The sequence below is a fragment of the Periophthalmus magnuspinnatus genome, chromosome 16, assembly GCF_009829125.3.
Source record: "Periophthalmus magnuspinnatus isolate fPerMag1 chromosome 16, fPerMag1.2.pri, whole genome shotgun sequence".
Lineage (NCBI taxonomy): Eukaryota > Metazoa > Chordata > Actinopteri > Gobiiformes > Gobiidae > Periophthalmus > Periophthalmus magnuspinnatus.
In genome coordinates this window covers 10,264,266-10,285,164 of record NC_047141.1, presented here as the reverse complement: position 1 = coordinate 10,285,164, position 20,899 = coordinate 10,264,266, and the positions used below count along the sequence as shown (strand labels likewise).

Here is a 20,899-nt window from a genome sequence, read left to right as displayed (position 1 = left end):
AAAGCAAGACATTTTGATATTGTCATAAGATATATGACATGTGTTAACTCAAATGATGACCACAATACTACAGTGCCCTGGACAGAGCCACTAAACCAGGACTAAATTAGTTCACTAAAACAGATATGTCACTGCCCAGTAGAGTTGGGTACCATTTGATGTTTTTCAGTTAATTTTTCCACTACATACAACACTTTAAATCAGTTTGTGCAGAGGGCAGTCGTGATGCGTGAGCACCTGAGCTGTTGATAAATCAGTGTGGTGTATATATTAACCCATTGATGCCGGCATTTAAAGACAAGGAAAATAAAGTTGGCACAGAACGAACAGTAGTTTTTTGGTGCCGGATATATTGTGCTCTCTGTACTCTGAGCATAAGTGTAAATGAGGTTGATTCTCACAAATCTTTGGAGGTTAAATAAGGGTAAAAAAGACAATAAGAAATGGATGCTCACTACTACATGTACTGCAGTAGAGTCTGAATCTGGGCCAGGAGCTACTCCATTGAGACATGATGCAAAGGAAGTGTGCAGCTATAATGCACCATCTTAAAGTGAAAAGCAAGGGCTAGCTAACAAAAGTGTGGTTGTTGATGAGCTAATTGTCAGCAACCTTCATAGATTTATAAGTTTTCCAATACTGATACCAATACTCTATGCTGGTCCGACTCAGGTCTAACCTAATAATACCAATGAGATGCTGATGGAGACAAAACAATGAGGAAATGGACCCAAAAATGGATGCCTAGCCTTAAAATTTGCATATGTTAATTTGCATCAATATTTGCATAACAGTATCCATCAAGTATCAGTCATTATAGAAATATCAATATATTTTTGTGCCTAGTTTGGAGCAGAGTTCAGACTTAACGCATTATACAAAATTGACTTTTTTGACCTTTTACCATTGTCCCCGAATCAAAAACATACCTGGAGTTGTATTTTGCTTTAGTCACGCTTGTTCCATTAATCCAGAGTTATCTTCTCTAAACCCAAAAATGCTCTGTTTGAGTTTAGGCCGTTTAGTTCTCCTACACAGTTTTTAAGCCCATAAGCCATCACCGGACTCATTCTATGCTTGGCTCTGTTTGCGTAGCATTTACAGAGGAAAAGAACTTCAGTTGTTTACGTTCTAAATGTTCATTCCCGTTGCTGACAGCAGAGGGAGCTCCAGCACCTAAATGTCTCATTGGAAGAAGAGGTGAAGTTTATGAAGAACATTTTCCAAACGCGGACATTATTTTAAGTTAGAAAATGTGAAATACTTATCAGCTTTCTACGATGTTATAATGTTCCCTCATCAAAAACATGCCTGAAGAGGTTTCATACGTCATTCATGCATGTTTCATTAATTTAGAGATCTCTCCCAGGCCATATTACAGTGAGGTGTAAAATTCTGTCCAATGATCTGCCCACAAACCTGAGTCATGCATACTCCCACACGACAATTCTCCATTAATGCATTCTTTTTGGCAAATATAGCATTTTCAAAACAATAAAAGGGAACATGGTGATCTGAGTATATTGTGTGTTAACAGTTAATACCCCATAGAAGTAAAATACTCCCTCTTTAATAGAAACTCTTTCACTATGACTGTGATTAAAAGTCTGTATTGCTGATGCTCAAGACAAAATAAAATTGAATCAAAACTGATCAAAATGAGGGAAAACCTTTTTTTTTCTGTTACATCGCCCCATAACAATACATTTTATATGAATCTCATGCATGTAAAATCAGCACATATCATTTCCCAGCTCAGCGGTTTTTGCAGACCCCATAGCGGGTTTGGGTCAAAGATGACAAAGTGAAAATGCATCTCTGAAGGTGAGAAAGAGAGAGAAAAAGAGAGATGGGGGGAAGGGGGGTATTTCCAGAGAGGCGTGGTGCAGTGGTGCATGCTGGGACATTGCAGTGGTGGGACATGCCGGATGACCTTGCAGAGGGTATTAGAACAGAGGGACACAATCATGATCAGGCTCCTCCGTGCTCTCCTCAGCTCATCTGGAACAGTTAATGGAGTCGACCCCATAGTCCAGGGTAAAGAGATGCACTGGTGAAATGGGACTGGGATCAAATGGGAATCAAGTTACAACAACAAAGATGATGTCGGCCTATAGCAATACGGCATACTTATACACTCAGCATTTTACGTAATAATCTCATATTTTTGTTAAGGAAGATTAGCAATCGCGTTTCAATTTGGGATGAGCAGACGTGGGTAGAATAGCCAAAAGTTGTACTCAAGTAAGAGTACTGTTACTTCAAATAAATAATATTAATAATGACTAAACGCCTTACTTTCAAGAGGGTTAAACAGGTTTCATAGCGGCTGGTGCTACTGGTATAAAAAAAATCAATAAAAACTTGCAGATTGCAGAGAGGGAAAAGTACAATTAAAAATAAAACCTATAAATGTAAGGGAGTACTACCAAACACTAGAGAAGAATGATATTAAACATATGCCCTTTGTCTGGGATTTGGTTTAATCTTTGTGGGAAAAAAAGAGGAATGTAATAAATATAAGAATTTCATTTATTTTTATTTATACAGGGAGCGCCCAATGAGAGTACTTAGACTCTTTTTCATGAGCGCCCTGTTAAAATACAGAACAATACAAACAAAAACAAATAACTACATCCATTTGAAACATTAAAAACAGGAGCAGGTGTGATTATAAATGTCTATCGCCACATTATTAAAGTGCACCAGTGTATCCAGTTTTGCATGTCCTGTAGTTTACTTAAGTAGATTTTTTACAGTGGATACTTTTTGCTTTCACGTCACTACATTTGAGAGCAGGTATTTGTACTTTCTACTTCACTACATTTATGAACTGGGCTGAAATGTTACATGGCTGAGGATTTATTTTTGACACTTTCATAATTTGAGCAAAGAAAAACAAAAACAGCTAGAAAAAAAACATTGATTCAATTGTTTCTGTTGAACAAAATTCTACACAAATCTTTATCAAAATCACTACATTTGAAGCATTATTAGATCTCAAGTTCTGCAAGAAATACTTTTACTTTTTACTCTTTAAGCACCTTTTTTAATAGTACTTTAATACTTTTACTATAAGTGTATGAGGCTTTCTCTTAAATTATGACCAATCAAATATACTATTAATAAATATACTAAAAAAGTAGCAGGCCCAAAATTGAGCCTTGGGGTACTCCTTTGCTTAAAGAAAAAAAAACAAAAACAAAAAAAAACCCATTGGCTACTACTGCCTGGGTTCAGTTTGACAGATAATCAGTCACATGTAGCACTCTCAAATCCAATATGCTTCAGACGCTTCAAGATTTTATGATCCACTGAATCAAAAGTGTTTGTTAAATTAATAAACAGAGCTACACAATCTTTTTAGTCATCGAAGGCCGTGAAAACGCCATTTAAAACTTTTGTGATTGCAATGATAAGACTATGACCTTTTCTGAAACATGACTGATAAGATTTCAAAATGGAGCATTTATTTTAAAAAATGTAACTCGATTTCCAACTAGCTTTTCTAAAACATTTGCAAGACAAGCTAATTTAGATATTGACTGGAAATTATTTATAGTTTTAGTGGTCTTGCCTTTATGTAAAGGCAAAACATGTGCTGTTTTCCATAAGTCTGGTATAACTGCTATTTGAATTGATAAATTAAACATATGTAATTGATGCCGAATGGGGCTGTAGGTAATAGAAGGTTTGACTCAAGGTCATCAGCTCCAGTGGACTTCTTTGGGTCTATGTAGCGATGAGCATTTAAGAATTTATAATAGCTGAGTCTAATAAAATATTGGTTGGTAATGTATGTACACTGGGTTCTGAGAAGGATCTTACTGTCCCCCAAAACTTTGCTGGATTTCCATGACTTGCAGATGCAGAAGTAAGGCGTTTTTGCCTTTCTAGTGTAACTGTTGATAAAAAGAAATTTATTTTGTTAATTTTTGAATTGAACCAAGGATTGTTTCAGTTTTCCATTCTTTTTTTTTTTTTTAGGTGCATGTTGGTCTGCAACAAATGAATGTGCAGATTTCACGTAGAATATCTGGTGTCATGTAACTTGGTTGATGTCAATATTACAAACCTAATCTCCAGACGTCAAATTGAGGGTGTAAAGGTCATCATCATACCCTGACCCTGATATGGCCTTACATTTTTGTATTAATAAATAATTAACTTATTAATACAAAAAATATTTATAATAATAATAATAATAATAATAATAATAATAATAATAATAATAATTATTATTATTATTATTATTATTATTATTATTTATTTTTGTATTAATAAGTTCATTATTTATTAATACAAAAATTTAAGGCCATATCAGGGTCAGGGTATGATGATGACCTTTACACTCAATTTGACGTCTGGAGATTAGGTTTGTAATATTGACATCAACCAAGTTACATGACACCAGATATTCTACGTGAAATCTGCACATTCATTTGTTTTAATTGTCAAAGAGCCACATGAGAAGTTGTTTATTCTATGTGTAAGGAGTAGGTCTATTAGGAGCAGAGTTTGGCTTTTGATCCCATGTGACATTCAGACTACCGCATAAAAAATGTCATATATAGTTTTTGTCAAAGACTTCCAAACTCATCATTACCAAAGTGACTCCCGAATACAGAGCGCTGACTCCTGTCCTGATGACTAATGGAACAGGGACCTCTCTGACTCCTGAGGGGTAAAGGCTACCACAGTGTCTTACACTATATATGGCTGGTGAAGGACTTATCTGCTATAGTACAAAAATGTTTTTCTAAAATGTAGTTTTGAACTGCCTAACTCCTCTTCATTTTGATTTCACTTTGGTTTCATTTTGAATTTGAGGTGAAGAGGTAGACACGATATGTGCATATTCAGACTTCAAATACTACAACATTTTTGTACAGTATTTAACCTATACTGATTAATATTTTTTCAAGGGAGCCATGGTAAAATATCACATATGCTTAGATGCATCAATATGCACATACATACATATACATATATATGCCTCATTTCCATGAGTATTGTTCACTTGGGCCCAGTTTGGCGCGGCTCCGTCCAGCTGAGTTGTGTCTCTATGCTCAGATCTAGGAGCAGGGCTTTGCTACGTGTGCAACTCAAGTCACCCAAATATAACTAATGTTTTCCTTGTACTTGAATTATACTTTTAATCATAAGGCCACCCTCAGCGATTCACAAAAAGACATTTAGTCATTTCAAGTTTATGGTTTATGTGAGAAGCTAGATTAAACGGGACACTACTTCTGATTTATCATCAGTTTTTCTGAATTTATTTCACTTCTCTGGGCCTCTACGCCACATTTTAACTCCTCTTTATGTAATGCATTGGGTTTGGCTCATGTTAGATGCATTATGCACTGGAAATATAATATTTTTGAGCTTAATGCCGTGCATCGATGGACAGGAAATGACTGTTGCTAACGTGCACTAGCTTTATTTTACTAACGTGTCAGCTCTACATGTAAGATGCCATCACTGGAAATAGTGTTTTTTCACAATGAGAAGACATTTGATAAATTATTATTTTCTTTTTATGTCTGCTTTTTGACATATTTTTTGCCTGAGTTTAAGATTTTTTGGACCGTACTTATCTAGTCCAAAGTGAACCGTGAAACGTGGTTATAGTGCACCTTTAAACAAGACCCGGGACTATTCTTCCATGACTATTCTTAAGACGTCTGGGGGCTATTTATTCAGAGCTATCCGCTTTCAGATCACTTACCAAAGACTGCGGCTGACAGGGCGACCCGAGTGCACCGTGCTCTTAACATGCATTCAATTTGTTACAAAGAGACACAACCACTGAGATGTGTTCCCATTTTTGCTCTGTCCAAACTCTGTCATGAATGAAAGGTTTCATTAGGTCCGTGCCCCTATGGGGTGTAGGGCCTTTTCCTTTTGCAAAGATGAGTGCATGGGCGAAGCCATATTTATGACTGAATGATAATGAATGGAAATCAATGGGAGGTCAATGTTGAGAGTTTTCAAAAAAACTTATATGTCACTGTAATGTTAACTGATATATTGTTTTTGGTCAAATTATTATTATTATTATTAATTTATTTTTTTGTTTAGGCCCAAGCCTCTACAGAACGTAAAAACTATTGCTTTCGCAATAGTTGAGTGCAAACAATAATAACGAGTAGTGGCAGTGTGAAAACGACCTAATTTAGTTTGATCGGCATAAAAGAGCATTCACTTCGAGATCTACACAGTCCGCTGTGACAGTAAAAGTGCTCTGAATTGGGCAAAAAGTGCTCAGATCATGTATATTTGTATGATCAGGCGCTGCAGAGCTGCTGTTTGACATGTTCATCTGACAAGGCAATTTGGAGCAAATTAAGATCCGAGACAGTCTCCGCCTGCCTCTATCTGCGCAGGTGCCCAGTCCTGTCTGCAAAGTTATCTCATCTAAAGCACGTCTCATCCACATGCAACGGCCTTTTCAGGGCTCTGAAAACGGTACATCTTCAAACTAGATCCCAGAATGCAAAATGCAGGTAACCCGAGTGCATTTCTGACACTTGTAGATTATCAAATATGTCCCTGGACTGGACTTTGATACAGAGGAATGCTAAGGTCAGGTGTGTGCATCAACAGTGACCAAAGTAACATAGAACAGTACAGGATCTGATATGTCTGAAGAATGTGTTTTTCCATTACACGGGATAGAGACTGTTAATTTGGGCAAGTCTGAAAGACTTTTGTGATGCCTGGACTTATAACAAACCTTGGATTATCCTGACACAGGAAGACTACTGTACACCCTGAGTCTATTCTTAACAGAACACATAATTCATAATTTCACAATGCTCTCTGGGGCCACCCAAAGAGCATTGTGAAATTATAAATGTCAATTTGTTGACAGTATAACAGAATTTAGTTTTACAGGTCATCAAACTGGGTCAACGACCCAAAGACTGGAGGGTTGGGCTTTTTTGCTAACCATGTCTTACTTGGTTAAGCATGGAATAAAACCATGTCAAACACACAGTTTCAAGCAGGTTTCAACCATGGCAGCATGTGATCAAGCTGACAGTATTACTCTTCCTCCTGGTGAGACTTTTGACAATTTGGAGAACGGAAAAGGGATCGCCATTGACATAGGTAACCTATCTTAAAATTTTTATCTTTTTCTTTATCTGTTGTGGATGTTATGTAGCCAACATCCTTGTTAGTAGACCTGTGTGTAACTCGGGGAGATTAAGGTCTCTTTTATATAAATAACAGGCCAGTCTGGCAAAACAAAGGATGGAGGCAGCATATAGTGTGTAATGTACAATCATGTTAAAAGGCGTTTTTGTTTATATTAGTTGACTTGGACTAGCTGATAAAGCAAGTTAAATTCTATATTCCAGTAGAAAAGTGGTTCTCAAATATTGCGGTGAGATGCCGGGGGGGCGCCTATGACACTGTAGTACTGTACGCGCTGTACGCAGCGCACACGCAGCGCGCACAGCAAACAGCAGGAGAGAGCGAACAGATCGTGACACAGGGCAGTGAACAAGAAACACTTTTGCTAAAAAGACACTATGGAAAACATTTGAACAGGAATGAAAAGAAAGGCGGATATGGACGGAGGTAAAGTCACCCGAAAAATAAGACGAGGAAGAGTCTGATGAAGCGTATTTAGCACTTGGCTTCACCGTGACTCTGGTGGGACATGAGGACAGACCGGTGTCTGCTGTGTCTGAAAATGTTGGCAGCGGACAGTATGAAGCCAAATAAGTTAAGGCGCCTCATTACACCTCAGTCACGCTGATAAGACGCTGGAGTTTTTTCAGCGTAAACGTGCCAAATATTGCAAACAATCATCCCGCTTTGTAAATGTCACTTAAAGCAGCGAGCACTGAGCATCATATAAGGTGGCGTACCAAATTGCTAAATTACTTGTTTTAATTTGATATTTATTTAATTTTAATGTATTATTTATCATTTTTTTCTTCTTTATAGGGGGGGCATGATAGAAAATAATTGAGAAGCACTGCAGTAGACCAATGTGCTAGTGCTGGGGGGTAAGAGGCAGTTTATCCTCTTGATTACAATGTACTTTGCTGTGAAATATCCAACAGGTTATTCACTAACATTGAACTATTGTATTTTCCCTGTGTGTGACTGATTACATTATTAACTTGTAATCACCACACCAAATATAACTTAAGGTTAGTCTAGTCATTAGTCTCTATAGCGCCTCAATCCCTACTGTAATGAATAAGGTAATCACTATGTAAATGTATGTCTTATAGGCAATACATGACCAGGTAATCTGAACATTTTAAATCAATGTAAGCCTGGGTGGTTAACGAAATAACCAGTGTTTAATTCAGTAATTTCATAGGAACATTAGTAAAGTGTTGCATACCTTCATCTTATATTATTAATGCACTGAGTTGAGATCCACATTTACATTCAAAATGTTTTTGTTTTTTTTAAAGCTTAATAGAATAGACAATGAGCCAATCTTTTGTAAACAATATGTCAACAATATCCAGGTGCCTATTATGCCATAATGTAAACAACTCTTAGCATTTATAGATCAAGTATCTCCCTTGGTTTAATGACGCGGCCTGATCCGGTGGTGTAACCAGGCTGCTGTTCTGTCACTGGACTGAGGCACAGGTTGGTCACATCTTTGATCATGGAGTCACTTTGGATTCACAAAGGTGGCGTCTGTTGCACCGAAAAGTCTGTTCTTCCTCTGTTTTGATGTGGTAGTTCTTGTCGGTGTGAGCAGGTTGTGGTCTCCACAATCCATCCTCTTGGTGGAGACGGACATGTGCACCTGTTGGCTGTAGTTGTGCAGCTGATGAAAGAATGCAGCGCAGCCTGCGGCTCATCAGCAGTTGAGTTGGGGACGTTAGATTGTCCACAAGAGTGTTCTGTACTCTAATAATCCAACTATTAGAGCACCGTCAGCTTTACCTTTGTCTAAGATGCCTTTGGCTGTTTGGACTGTCTTTTAAGTGAGATTATTACTTTGAAAGCATCTTGGGCTTGTTGTGATGTGTGTTATGTCTCACACTTCTACAAAGTGCTCAAACTCTACTGCACTGTAGCTGCCATTGTAACTGTTCTGGGATGCCATGGCATGTAAACACTGCTTTAGACTTTAAAGATGATGGTGGATGCAGTGCTATTACTCTCTCCATTTCAAAATATTGACTGTAGTAGTCCACAACTGTAACATAGTTTTGTCCACTCCATGTCAATAAGTCTTTTCCTACTACTTGCCATGGTGTCTGTGCAATGGCGTGTGACAGTAGTGGCTCCTCGGTGTTAGCACTGCATCGCTCTTAACATATACTGCACTGTCCAACCATCTGCTGACCCATTCCTGACCAAAAGTTCATGTGCTCTATGTTTGTATTTTTACACATCCATGTGGCCAGCATGTCCAGCAGGTCTTGTCTGAGGCTCTGGGGGATAATTATTTTCTCTCCTTTGAGCATTATGCCTTCAGCTTCACTGGACTCTGTGATTCCAGTATTCCTGCACTAGTGATGCACATTGGGCCAACCTGAGTTACCTGTGATTTGTTTTAACATTGTGAGTTGAGCGTCCTGTGCAGTATCTGATTTAGTCTATTGTAGTTTTTTGTCAATCGCTGCCATGTTGCTGATGAGACTATGTATTTCTGCACCCATACCATCATGCAAGCTATTGTCATAATACTGAATTGACTTTCTTAACAGAGTGCAACTGGTATCTCCTTTTTTTGAGGTTTGTGCGTGACGTGGATGTTGTACTTTTGGATTTCAAGTATCATCCTTTAGAGGTAGGGGGTGGTGAAGCAGCAAGTGGTTTCTTGAATATCCCCTTCAGTGGCTTGTCGTTGGATTCTACAGATACTTTCCTGCCATACATGTACTCATGGCAGCGCTTACACCCAAAGAGCACAGGCTGCATATCTCGTATGGCCTTCACTTTTTGGACACAGGTTTTGCACTTGTCTGTATTTAACTTTAATCCCCTTTTTCTTGTGCACTAGAGTATAGCTCTCAAATTTTCGCCACGCTCCTTTTTGATTTAGCCCAAAACAAGTTTAATGGCCCAGCAGCCTGATCTGCAATCTAGGATGCTAAAGGGTCTAGACATATGCGTAGTTTAGGTTTTAGGGCTTTTTCCACAATGACTAGAACACTGACCCATTTAGTAGGCTTGGTTATCTTTGTGATGATTTTGTTGTCCTCCATTTGTTCTAGTTCCTCCTTGAGCTGCGCTCGTAGTGCAACGGGAATTGGAGGGTATACCACTGGTTACATAAACTTTTAAGACTGTACTCTTCACTCTTTGAAGACTGAAGGCAAAAACAGACAATGACCCAAAAGTATCACTTCTAGGCTAGCGCTTAGTGCTTTGGCATTTATGATGTAAAAATCTAGCTGTGTTGCCACATACCTATAGTGCTTTGCCCCCATAGACTGTGATGGCTTGTGCAGGTGGCATCATGGGCACTGTCTTAAACAGTTTAATGTAGATAGATACTCTCTGGAATGGCATTTATCTCTGCACCTGTGTCTATTTTGTTGGCCTGGTTCTACTTTTATGTCTCCATAGGCTTGTACATTGCTTTTGTTTCTGTTTACAATTGTGATGCTGTCAATAAGGTTCACACTGCTCATCATCACTGCTTTGCCCTAGTGCATGTACAGATCTTCTTTGTGGCTTAGCTGGGTTTGTGACTTTGGATCTGCATGCTTTGGCAAAATGGTCTTTTTGTTTAACTGTGTTTGTGCCAGTTTGTGTGAGTGGCCAATGTCAATCGCTTTTTCCAAGGTGAGCTCGGTTGCCTGGCTCAGCAGTTTCTTACGGATGTGTGGGGAATTCGTGGCAAAGACAATGCAGCCCCGGACCATCTCGTCACTATTTTGGTAGCCACAGTCTTTCACAGACAGCTTTAGATCAGTCATAAAGTGTTCAAATGGCTCACTTCTTTCCCTTTTAGTGGACGTGAGAACAGTAGCTCTGCTTGTTACTTGATTTGCTGCTATGCATCTGGCGAATTGGCTGAATCCCAGTCCACCCATGGAGCTGGAATGGCGTACGACTCCATCTCTGGTTTCTTTGATGGGTGCTGTAACCTCTACTCTGACACCATGTTATATTTGCTCTGTGGCTATGAGTGATTGCATTATTAACTTATAAGGACCATACCATATATAACTTCAGATTTGTTTTTTACTCAGCCAAAAAAAGTGTATAGCATCTCTAGCGTCAGGATGATACAGAACCTGATCATTTTTATTAGGGACTAAACGAAAAAAAATTGCTGTATTACAACAAAAATCTGCATTTGAGCAACATTAATTTTAACTGCCTCCCATCTGTATTAAATATTATTGGCTTATATCATCTAAAACCCAGTAATTAAAAGTGCTTAAGTGTAAATGGACTCAAGTGCGTGGAGTTTTAAATGTTTAAAGTGTGCTATGCTAGGAGCCTAACATTTCTAAAGTGTCTTGTGCTAACCCTGAAACGGGCTGTATCACATTGCAATAACCCTGTATTGCACTAGGCCTGCTAATTCCCAAATAAGTGACCGTCAGCTCCTTTAACCAAAACATCACAATCAAACGCTACTTATACCAGAAGACAATAATCACAAAAGTAGAAACCTATTTACATGTGCTCTAGATCCATGGTCAGCAATCAATGAGGCCGGAGAGAACCACGTTTACTGACACGACTGGACATCACCTATTTAGAAATTTGTTCACTCGGTTACATATGTAACTATGCCGCAGCCAAAATTATGAAAAAAACATGAGACTAAATATAATAACCTGTATTTTTTTATAGTTTACTATTACAATATCAGAGAACACAGAATACCTTTTAGCAACTTAACTTAACAACAACTAAAATTTTCTCAGGTGGGTCCCTAACAAAGCTTGTGTACTACTCCACTACCCAAGTGGCTAAAGAATACTCGTTTGACCACACCACAAAGGTAATGTGTTTTGAGGCTGCAAAGACTATGGAAAGTTTGCCTTATTTTAATGTATATCAATATTTGTTCATTCCTTGTATTCCAGGCACGTGGTGACAAATTGCATAAAACAGATGTACAGAAAGAAGCCACTGCAAGACTGCATTTTGTCAAGTTTCAAAATACTTACTTTGAGACAAGCTTGGACTTTATCAAAGCTCACTTGGTCAATACAGAAACCAAAGTTATAAAAGCTACAGGTGGAGGGGCACATATGTTCAAAGATCTAATTGAGAAGAAACTGGGACTCAAGTAAGCGTTCTTTAATATACAGAAGATATACATTTAGAAATATAAATATAAATGTTCTACTTGACTCTAACTCAAAATGTATTTGTTTCCATTGTGGCAGGGTGGACATAAAGGAAGAGATGTCTTGTCTTATAAAAGGCTGCAACTTTGTTCTAAGAAATGTGCCTCACGAAGTTTTTGTATATTCCAAGCATTCTGGCTCAGTTCTCAATTTTCCAAGCACTCCAGATATTTTCCCCTACCTTTTGGTCAGCGTTGGCACTGGTGTGTCCATATTAAAGGTAATATAACTAACAATGTGATAATAATTTTGGTTTATAATGGTAAATGTTTGTTGGTAACTTTGCTTGACTCATTTGGTTGGTGAAGGTTGAGTCAGAAGACAAATTTGAGCATATTGGAGGAAGTTTAATATCCGGACGGACATTTTGGGGACTAGGAGCTTTGTTAACCAAAACAAAGGTACTAAGAGTGCTACACATGTGTTCCTTTTATTTGAACTCTATGGCAATTTCCTGAATCTTCCTGCAGGGGTTTGATGAATTGCTACAACTGGCCTCAAAGGGACAACATACAAATGTAGATATACTAGTAAAAGACATCTACGGTGGATCATATGGTTCTTTGGGAATTCCCGGAGACACTACTGCAAACAGCTTTGGCAAGCTTGCCACTGCTGATGAAGGTGATGCACTTACGTGGCTTTTCTGCAAACTGTAATTATCAATATAATTATCATCATAATCACAAGTGTGATTTACAAAGAAATAAAAAGTGATGGCTATGTTGAAATTATATCAAAATATGATATGGGTTCAGAATATTAAAGAGTAGAATGTGCTGGCAAAGTTAGGCAAACAATAAAACTACAGTTTTCAAGGTATAGGTAGGCAGCACTATAATTATGAATACTGTAGATATGTCACAGCAACATTAGAAAAAAAATTGCTGAATTTGTACGTAAAAAACATAACGAGTATCAAAAAGCCTGCAATGATATCTCAGAATGGTATAGACCAGCTTACTTGGGACCTGCAGTCAGAATGAGGCCTGGAAAATATCACCTCAGAGGATTAACAATTTCATAGCCATAGGGCAGTTGAAACGACACAAGGAAACCAAAGAACATCACACCTTTGGATGGGAAAAGTGGACGCAACTGTGTACAAACAATCTATCATTCTGCACTCGAACAGGCTGAGGTCCATCTGAACATGCATGTTTGTAAAGGGCTTGTACACAACAACATGTGTCGACAACAATGACAAGGAGGCCAATAAAATGTAGGTTTAGAGTGAAAACCTATTTCACTTAAACACATCGCGTTACAGACATTACATTAGGTACACGGTTTGCAGTTAGGGCATTGGCAAGGTATGGACTGTCCATGTCTTTTGACGATCACAAGAGAGGGGCGGTTGCAATATAATGTGGTGTATGCTGGGGCGAGGGCCTCAGTCACCACTTGCAGGTTTAATGTTGATTGTTGAAGTAAACATGTTCTTATGTAATATGCTTATATTGATTTTAGAGCTTTCTAAAGAGGACATGGCCAGTAGTTTACTACACATGATTAGCAGCAACATTGGGCAACTGACCAGACTCCATGCCAAGCTCTACAACTTATCCAGGATTTACTTTAGTGGCTTCTTCATCAGGGGACATCCAGCGACTATGCATACTATCACCTGTACTATCAACTCCTTCAACAAGGCAAGCTTCCCTCTTTAAGTTTCTCTATATTTAGTATTTAGTATTAAATTTAAGTATTATATTTTTTGCTGTTTTTACATGTGTCATCCATTTCTTTGCTCCTCCAGAATGAATTTCAAATTTTTTTTCTAAGACATGAAGGTTATCTCGGAGCAATTGGAGCTTTTTTGAAAGAAGCTGAAGAAGACAGTAAAACGAAAATCTACTAACACTGGCTTTTTTATATTCAACTAAATATAAATAATTTCTTTCTATATTTACGAGATCCAAATCAGTATAGCTGGGACTGATTATTGTACAATTATATTGTAAATGTTGATTTCAAGGAAAAATGCAACATTTGAATACTGCATATTAAAATAGGTGTTGCAGAAAGAGCTGATGCAAAATAAAAAATTGAAAAAAAAAAAGACAAATGGTGTGGTATTTTACTATATTTAACATGCAATAATGAGGACAAATATCCGGGGACCGGGTCGCGAGGGCAGCATTCTAAGCTGGGACTCCCTGACTTCCGTCACCCCAGACACATCCTCCAGCTCCTCCGGTGGGACCCCAAGGCTCTACCAGGCCAGCCAAGACGCATATCCCTCCAGCGTGTCCTGGGTCTTCCCCTGGGGCCTCTTCCCGATGGGATATGCCCAGGCCCGAGCCACCTCAACTGATTCCTTTCGACATGTAGGAGCAGCGGCTCTACTCCGAGCTTCTCCTGTGTGACCAAGCTCCTCACCCTATCCCTAAGGGTGCATCTGGAAAGAGGAAACCCATTTCAGCCGCTTATATCCACGATCCTGTCATTTTGGTCATTACCCAGAGCTCATGACCATAGATGAGGGTAGGAGCGTAGATTGACCGATACATCGAGAGCTTTGCCTTCTGGCTCAACTCCTTCTTTACCACAATGGACCGATACAGCGACCGCATCATTGCATGGCCTCAGATTTGGAGGAGCTGATTCTTATTCCAGCTGCTTCACACTCAGCTCCAAACTGCCCCAGTGCCTGCTGCAGTTCCTGGCTCAATTAAATAATCAGGACAACATCATCTGCAAACAGCACAGATGAAATCCTGTGGTTCCCAAACCAGACCCCCTCCAGCCCCTGACTGCGCCTAGAAATTCTGTCCATAAATATAATGAACAGAACCAGTGACAAAGGGCAGCCCTGGCGGAGTCCAACATGCACCGGGAACAGGTCAATGCGAGCACAGCTCCTGCTCCGGTCATACAGAGACTGGACAGCCCTTAGCAAAGGGTACCAGACCCCATACTCCTGGACCACCCCCCAAAGGACACCACGAGGGACACGGTCGAATGCCTCCACCAGATCCACAAAGCACATGTGGACTGGTTGGGCTCCCCCTGAGCTCTCGAGCACCCGATGGTCGGATCGGTTGACAGCTCAGCCACACTCTTCAGTGTCCAAGACACGCGGCCGGAGATCAGATGACAACAAAGTTGATCATCGACCTCCAACCTAGGGTGTCCTGGTGCCATGTGCACTGATGGACACCGTTGTGCTCGAACATGGTGTTCGTTATGGAAAAACTGTGACTAGCACAGAAGTCCAATAACAGAACACCACGCAGATCAGGGAGGCCATTCTTCCCAATCACGCCCCTTCATGTGTCACTCTCATTACCCACATGACCATTGAAGTCCCCCCAGGAGAACAACGGAGTCCCCTGTTGGTGCACTGTCTAGTACTCCTCCCTGGGACTCCAAGAAGGCCAGGTACTCTGCACTGTTTGGCCCGTAGGCTAACACAACAGTGAGAGACCTGTCTCTGACCTGGAGGCGCAGGGACGCAACCCTCTCATTCATCAGGGTGAACTCCAACACATGGTGACTGAGCTGTGGGGCAATGAGCAAGCCCACACCAGCTCACTGCCTCTCCTCGCAGGCAACGCCAGAGAAGTAGAGAGTTAAGCCCCTCTCAAGGAGTAGGGTTCCAGAGCACACGCTGTGCGTGGAGGTGAGGCCGTCTATAACTAGCTGGTAATGCTCAGCCTCCCACACAAGCTCAAACTCCTGGGTTCACGGCAGGATGACTCCATGTCGCTCCTTTGGGCTGGGCCCAGCCACCAGACACTCGCTGCCGAGCATCACCCCAGGTCTGGCTCCAGGGTGGGGCCCCGGTTACACCAATCTGGGCGACATAACTGACCTCGTTCTTAAACTCATCATGGGGGCTTCTGAACCGCTCTTGGTCTGACCCGTCCCCCAGGACCTGTTTGCCATGGGTGAGCATGAAGCCTCCGACAACATAGCTCCCAGTATCATTCGGGTGCTCAAACCCCTCCACCACGTTAAGGTGGCAGTTCAAGGAGGGGGACAAATAAACAATCTCACTCAAGTTAGATGTGAACTATATGTAACTGAAGTAACTAAAGTTCATTGGGGCTGTCTGCTTGTCTGGAAATTCAAAAACTGTAATGGTCTGGTCACTGTTGCGTCTACTCAATTTCCTGGAGCAAACCCAGGCCAACAGCAGAGTAGGCCAATCAGAGAAGGACGGGTATTAATATTAAGTAGAGTTATAAGTCATGGAACTCACCTATTATGCAACAACTTGGGGACTTGGATATTGCATGAAATAAATAGACTGAAAAGAATTTGTAAACCTTGTTTAAACCTTTTTGACATTTGGAATTGGCAACAAAATAAGAACAATCTCACAATCGAAACACCTTAGGGCGTGCCGGGTAGGCCGAGTGGGAAGCCCCATTTGATGCCACTTGTGGCAATTCACAAAGCTAACCTTAATGTGTACGTAACATTCAAAGTGCATTGGCTAAAACACTTTTCATTGTGAATTTAATGGGATTTCCATGTTTATAAAGTCAGTTTGTTGATGAAACTTGGAATCAATGCAAGGTTTTTAGAAGTTGCCAGTAGACAGTGTTGGGGACCAATAAAGCGCAGACACTCCATATTTTTCCCCACACACTTTTAGAAAAAAAAAAATTAATATAATTAATTATGTCACAAATATATATTTTTTGTCCACTGAAATTGGTTTCTTAAAGATGCCTTATGTAACTCTTTTGGTGGGGGTCTGCCACCTGCTTGTCTCCATGGAGACTTCATTGTCTGTAATGTACCAGCATTGTGTCTACCTCTTCACCTAAACATGCATTCTTACTGTGAGTGGGGTCACCTCTCCAGAGATCTACTCTGTAACTTGGCCTGGTGGATAAGTTTAATGTCATACTGTGGGATTCCTGACAAAGCAGTAACATTTCCATGGCGGCAGGAAGACTCTCCACCATAAAAGTTACATAGTGTTCCTTTATAACAGGGCATGTACTATTGTTTAAATCTACTTTACATTGATTTGTGTCAGAAGTTGGCATTCAAAGGAACTCCCACTAATGGAAGATTTGTGGGGAAAACAAACCATTCATTTGAATAGGGAGGAGCTGTTTTATTTCCTATTGTTCAACTAGACTACATGCTCCTGCAATATTAGTGCTGCCTACTGTATATATGTATTTAACGTTAAAGTTGCACTATGTGACTTTTTCTGGTGGATGACATGTTACTGTTTTACTGTTTTGTTCCTCAGTATGGCACTAAGTTGATATATTTAGATTTTTTCTTTTCAATTGCAGAAATACTTGATACTTAAAGAAGACCTATTGTGCTTGTGTCTGCTATATAGTTATAATCTGTGACATCCGTGGATCATTATGTTAAATTGCAATATTTATCTAAAACAACTTAATAAAAGAAACAAGTCCACTCACTTCCGCAAATGTCATCATAACAGCAGTGCATCTCCGATGGATTGATGCAGATCAAGCTAGCAAGTGTCACGGATTAAGAAAATAAAATTGCAGAACAAAGTAAGTACAGAGCAGTGGGCGTGTGCCGGTGGAGGTGTAAATGAGAGTTGATCGACAATATGATGTCTTCAATATGTGGTATCTGGCCTGCCATCTGTTATCAGGCCCATGTGTTTCTTCCTATCTTTTTTAAGGGTTAAGACACAGAGGTGACAAAGGTCATAAACTCACACTGGGAGGTATGGGTGCAAGGTTCAGGAATCGCTAAGTCTTGGGACCTAACACCTGAACAAACAACATATGTTAAGGGGCTGTCCTACAGTTCTATAGTTCTGTAGACTATAAATATTGGTGAGTTTCTTTGTTCTGGGTCTTTCTCACATTGGCTCCGAGAATACGCAGACTCTGTCTGTGATTGGCATATACTCTGTTTTTGTAATAAATATAATTACACTATCAGAGCTTGTCTTTTGGGTCATTTCCTGAATACATCCCACACCGGACCACCGGGCTACAGGTGAGCTGCTCTGTGTGTGTAAATTAAACTACAAAAATAAGCGATTAAAGATTTCTCAAACTAGAGCTGTTCTGATACCAACACTGTTATCCACAAAAGCTCCAGTACCTTCCACTCTGTATTCTCCAGGTTAAATGCAGACTGTGGAGGCACTGCAGACACTTAAAACATGCTGATAATGACAGAAAAGACATTTGTGTAAAGTCTTTGATACCTGCATTTAGGCTTTGATGTGGAACTTGGTAAAATAACTACGGACAGTGCAGCCTGAAAACAGCACTAACCCGACAACAACACTTACACAACAACAGCGCTAACACATACTTTGTTTACTCTGCATAGTTAGCCACGAGCCACGTCTTTTTACAGGCCTCACAGTTTTTTTTTTATCCATGCTCTGTGGTACAAAGTGACAAAGTTAAAAAGTAAAAGTGCTTACATCACCACATCTCATCATTTAGACCATTATACATTTGACTCTTTGGAGATAGTTTTCTAGTAGATTTATTTTTCGCCCTTGTACTGTTCTTCACACTATGTGGTATCGGTATCAGCAAGTACACAAAGGCCAAGCATCGGTATGGGATCGGATAAAAAACAAAACAAAACATGGTACAACATCTAAAACATGCACAAATCACTCCAAATACAACTTTGAGTACAGGGGAAACAACTATAACATGGCTAAAAGAATCAGAATCAGAATCAGAAGACTTTTATTGCCATAGTCTGTGAACACAGTTCACAAACTAGGAACTTGATATGGTGAAAAAGTGCAACATAAACACACTGAATAAATACAAATACAAATACAAATAAGAGCATGCACAAAGTTAAAAAGATATGCTTAAAAAAAAATCAAATGAAATACTTAAAGGGAAAAAATATGTACAATAGCAGCATCAGAACAACAGTGCAAAGTGGCTTATTAAAGTGACCGGTGTTATAAAGTGTCCAGTTTAGTGCAGATATTATAAAGTGTTCATGAGACAAACAGCAGAGGGGAAGAAACTGTTCTTATGGCGAGAGGTTCTGGTCCCAATGGACCGTAGCCTCCTGCCAGAGGGAAGTGGCTCAAATAGTCCATGTCCAGGGTGAGAGGTGTCAGCTGCTATACGGCCTGCTCGCCCCCGAGTCCTGGAGACGTACAGGTCCTGAATAGATGGAAGGCTGCAGCCAATCACCTTCTCAGCAGAGCGCACAATGCGCTGCAGTCTCTGTCTGTCCCTGGCAGTGGCCCCAGCGAACCACACAGTGATGGAGGAGGTGAGGATGGACTCAATGATGGCCGTGTAAAACTGCACCATCATCTGGACTGGCAGCTTGCGTTTCCTCAGCTGCCGCAGGTGGAACATCCTCTGCTGGGCTTTCTTGATGAGGGAGCTGATGGTCGGCTCCCACTTGAGATCCTGGGTGATGCAGGTGCCCAGGAAGCGGAAAGAGTCCACAGTGGTGATGGGGGAGTCCGTCAGGGTGAGGGGAGGCAGGGGGGCTGTGACTTTCCTGAAGTCCACGATCATCTCCACTGTCTTCTGGGCGTTGAGCTCCAGGTTGTTACTGCTGCACCAGGACACCAGCCGGTCCACCTCCCTCCTGTAGGCAGACTCATCGCTGTCCGAGATGAGTCCAATGAGGGCGGTGTCATCCGCAAACTTAACCAGTTTGACGGAGTCGTGGCTGGAGGTGCAGCAGTTGGTGTACAGGGAGAAGAGCAGGGGAGAAAGTACACAGCCCTGTGGAGATCCTGTGCTGATAGTCCGAGTGTCCGAGACATTCTTCCCCAGCCGCACGCGCTGTCTCCTGTCTGTCAGGAAGTCAGTGATCCACCTGCAGGTGGAGTCAGGCACGTTGAGCTGAGCGAGCTTGTCCTGGAGCAGAGCAGGGAGGATGGTGTTGAATGCAGAGCTGAAGTCCACAAACAGGATCCTGGCGTAGGTTCCCGGGGAGTCCAGATGCTGGAGGATGAAGTGAAGGGCCAGGTTAATGGCGTCGTCCACAGACCGATTGGCTCTGTAGGCAAACTGCAGAGGGTCCAGGAGGGGGGAGGTGAAGGACTTGAGGTGGTGCAGGACCAGGCGCTCAAATGACTTCATGACTACAGACGTCAGCGCCACAGGTCTGTAGTCATTAAGTCCAGTGATCCTGGGCTTCTTGGGGACGGGGATGATGTTGGACAGCTTGAAGCAGGCTGGGACGTGACATGACTCCAGGGAGGTGTTAAAAATGTCCGTGAAGACAGGAGCCAGTTCCTCAGCACAGTGTCTAAGGGTGGAAGGAGAGACACCGTCTGGGCCCGCGGCCTTACGGGGATTCTGCTTCCTGAAAAGCTTAGTCACGTCCTGCTCCACAACTGTGAGGGCAGTGGGGGAGGAGGGGGGGTCCGAGGTGGGTTTGGAGGTAATGTCCATGATGGTGGGGGAGGAGGGGGAGGGGTGTGAAACTTCAAACCTCGCATAAAAGCCGTTTAACTTTTCTGCTAGTTGTTTGTTGTCCACGGCGGGAGGGGCTTTGGGCCTGTAGTTGGTGATTTGCCTAAGCCCTCTCCAGACAGAAGCAGAGTCGTTGGTGGAGAATTGCTGCTCCAGACGTGTATTGTATTTCGCTTTAGCCTTTTCCACCTCTTTGCTAAAAGC

General features: G+C 41.0%; 1 protein-coding gene and 1 pseudogene across 1 annotated transcript in view; one reads left to right on the top strand and one right to left on the bottom strand.

Moving 5' to 3' along the window:
- lingo4b (leucine rich repeat and Ig domain containing 4b) overlaps positions 1-20,899 on the bottom strand; it is a 44,486-nt gene that overhangs the window by 19,003 nt on the left and 4,584 nt on the right. The gene's annotated exons all lie outside the window — the stretch shown is intronic.
- On the top strand, positions 7,023-14,253 carry LOC117384132 (4'-phosphopantetheine phosphatase-like; annotated as a pseudogene).